Raw genomic sequence first — 3,962 nt, 5'->3', positions numbered from 1 at the left:
CAATCCGGACGAGGCTGGAGGTGGTGGGGGATGGGATTTCCTCACCTCCCTGGCCTGGGAGGCTCTGGTAGTTAGCCTTGTCCCATATGTCCATGCCCTTCTCAGGGAAAGCAGAGACAGTGGGGTGATGGCAAGGACGCCGCCACGGGCTGGCCATGCGGCCCAGGCTGGGTGGCCCACAGTCCTTCACCTGGCTTTGCAGAGACTGGAGGGCTGGAAGGTGAGAAAAGGGAGGCCCTGCGCAGATGTGTCCTGGAAGCAGTTGTGCATTGAGGAGAGGACCAGGGTCTCTGGCGCCTATGGCCAGGAGCTGACAGTGTGTGAGCGCAGATGCCCGCTGTCCTAGAATAGAAATATGGCTCTCCTCTTCCTCAGACCAATCTGGTGCCCACGGTTACTGGTTCAGGCCTCGGATTCTTTTCCCAACATGGAATCGCCTGTCTCCGCGTCCTCCTCTGCTTTGCCTTATGCCCAGTACTCAGGGATTAGGATCTCCACCTCCCTGTCCTTTGATTATCCGGAACGTGGTGTGTCCACCATCATCACCTGCTGCTCGGCTTCCACTACACGTGTGGGAAGCCCATAAACCTCCCACGGGCCTGTGTGCCCTTCCTCCGTGGGGGCTGGGAGGGCCTCCCGTTTCACACGAGCGGCTCCGGCGGGTGGATGCCCTTGCAGTGTTCTTCCCTGGTTGCTAGCCCCACGGAGGCTGCGCGGAGCCTCCTGCGCATGCCTGGAGCGCCCTGCGCATGCCCGGAGCGCCCCACGCATGCCAGGAGCGCGCTTGCAGTCCGCACGTTTGCTTCCCTGGCGTTACGTAATGGGACACAGGCCTTCTTCCCAACCCGGACTCGCCCTCTCCCCTGCCCAGCCTCACCTTTGCATCTTTTGTAATCAAAGCTGTTTTTATTGTAAAGGTGACGGGCAGAGGAGCTGCAGTTAGGTAAGCAAGGTAATGAGCACGCTCCTGGTCCAGCATCTTAAAACCCAGTCAGGTGAGAAGTTTTTGAGCAGGTGGGGCAACCGCAAGTCAACCGCCCCGTGTCCCTGGCCCATCGCCCCCTGGCGGCAACGTGCGGTGCCTGCAGGCGGAACCCTGATGTTTCCATAGAAACCACCATTGTGACTGCCTGAGGATCCATTCTTTTCCTTTTCAGAGGGATTTCAGCTGGAACTGGGGTAATATCTCATTTGTAGTGCCCCCAGAGTATGTAGTACTTAGTATAGACTTGATGATTACTGCTGGGAAAATGGAGAACGGAAAAGGGCTAGGTCAGACTCGATAGTCAACAGGCGAGGACTATTGATTGAGGAACAGCAAAGGGCATAGACCTTCCCATGGGATTGGAGGTTGTTCAAGGGACTGGATTTTGGGGATGGGCTTATATAGATCTTAACAAGGAAGCAGAGAATAAAAGATGGGCTCTGGTCTCCTTGGGATCAAGGGCGATGTCCTTGGCCAGGCCCACAGTGGAAGCTGGGTGTGGGGGCTATTGTCTCCTGGGGGGACCAAGGTCAGAATGACCTGCCTGCTGACAAGCATGTGAGCACCCACGTGGTGTTTTGCTTGACCCTGGGGAATAAGGCAGGACTCAATCCTTCAATTACTTAATGGAAAATAAAACTAGCTGTTGTCTTTCAAGCTACTCATCATTGTGTAGGAGTGTTATAGGTTGGGAATTCACATACACCACTTCAGACTTCCAACAGCTCAGCTAGACAAATACACAGTTGCTCTCCCTATAAAGAGCCATGATGCACTCTGGCTCCATTTCCCCAGGAGTTCCTCAAGATGCCAATGAGTTGAAAATTTTCTTTTACATGGTGACATCATAGTCATTGTGATGTCAGAGTGAGGCATGTTACCCAGGAAACGGCAGTGCTCATCTAGCACACCTACTGCACTGCCAGGTGTGTGTAAGGAAAGTGTAGAGGACTACGTATATTATATCTTGCATGATAGTGACCAAAAACAAGGAGGTACTGCTCTAAGTAGTTACTATGTAGGCTTTTATAAAGCAAGTGTTTATATATATATATATATATATATATATATATATATATATAAAACTTACTGTAAACAAGGTGCTGGTGGCTCACACCTGTAATCCTAGCTACTCAAGAAGCTGAGATCTGTGGATTGCAGTTTGGAGCCAGTTGGGCAGAAAAGTCCCAGTGAAACTTATCTCCAGTCAACCATTGGAACACTGGAAGGGGTGCTGTGGCTTCAAGTGTTAGAGTGCTAGCCTTGTGCAAAAGAGCTCAGGGACAACAGTCAGACCCCAAATTCAAGCCTCATGACAAAAAAAAAAAAACCTCCACAATGAACCCTTACTGTATGTGCTACAGCTGCTCCACACATTTCATGTTGTTTGTGGACACGTAGAGTGGCTGACCCAGATGCTCTTTCTTCAGGTGAGTGATTCTAAGATAGTCAAAACAAGAGTACTCAGAATGTGTTCCCTGACCTGTGAAAATTCTTGAAGTGTCATCACTAGAACACTTGCAAATGTGGATGAATGGGCTGAAGAAGGAAGAGCAATTCATTAGATCTGTGGTAGCATTTACTGTTAAAGACTCATACACCTCACCTACCCTGTGTGCAAATCAAATTGTGTGGAGAGTTATAAAATAAAGGCTTGGGTTCATTTGTTTCAATGTAGATGGGTATTATACACACACATAAACATGCATGTATGCATGCAATGCACATGCACACATTTGTAGTGCCGAGGATGGAATTACAGCCTTGAGCATGCTAGACAAGGGTTGTATTCCTGAGCTGAAGAAGTAACAGTTAACAAAACATGCAAACCATGGCTCTATTTTCTAGCAAGGGAAGACTAAAGTAAATAGACAATAAATCAAACAACATGGCCATTGGGGTTGAAAGCTGTGAAATCAGACACATTGAAGCTGTTATTCTTTTATGTTTGTCCATTTAAGAACAAAGTGAGATGGTAAAATGCTGGTGATATGAAGTAGACTGGCAGATCTCCAGGAATATGAAACTATGTTTCCCTGCCACCAGGAAGAATTGAAAGGTAACTTTTTCTGCAACCTCTGTCCTTGCTCCCACAACTCCATTCTCATGTGCTGACACTGGGTCATGCTGCCTTCCAAAGGGCTTGATCCCGCCACTCTCCCCCGGCTGAGACCAGGTGTCCTGGGCCTCATTAAAGCTAGAGACAGCACAGAAAAACATCAAGCCCCTCATTGGGGTTGCTTTGTGATCGATGACTTCTCATTCTACACTCACTCTGTGGTCATGGCTATCTCATTAGGGGAGTTATTTGGTCAGAAATTGGCTTTCCTGCCTGATGATGCATCCAGGAATGGACGTTAATGGATTTGTTCACACAGCCCTAGTCAACCCCTGCACTCAGTGGACCAGGCCAGAGTGTGTCATTTGACTTATAAGCAGGGGCAGTGAGCTCCAATGAATTTTTGTGGTTTTTTTTTCTTTTTCGTTATGGACTAGAAGGCTGTGATGGTTGTTTGTCTAGCTCTCTTCCAACAATGTCTATTCACAGGAATTGATATTTAGAAATAGAAAAAAAATAGTGCCAAGTCCTGTGTCCCTGGACCTTTAAATATAGAGATACAGGAAGATATTTATTTAACCAAAACAAGAAAAATGTGGAGTGGAGACAGAAAGGAGAAAAATTGATGAGGAAAAGAAATAGAAAAAGGAGAGAGACAGGGGTTGTGGGAAAGGATAAGGGGTCAGCATACATTGGGAGGAAGGCAGGGCTGGGGCCAAGGGAGAGCCATGACGCCATGATGCTCTTGGAGTCTCTGCTCCTTCCTGACTTGATCTCATCTCTCACAGGAAATGCTTGGCACTCATTTGACTAAGCTACCATATCTAGTAAAGCACCTCCACTGTTCCCTTTGCTAGCTCTGTCTCCTCTCTTGGCATCCTCGTCTGCTTTGATCTGATCTTTTTCTGCCTTCTTTTT

Source organism: Dipodomys ordii, unplaced genomic scaffold, assembly GCF_000151885.1.
Source record: "Dipodomys ordii isolate 6190 unplaced genomic scaffold, Dord_2.0 Scaffold1, whole genome shotgun sequence".
NCBI lineage: Eukaryota > Metazoa > Chordata > Mammalia > Rodentia > Heteromyidae > Dipodomys > Dipodomys ordii.
Note: the sequence above shows the minus strand (reverse complement) of the source record.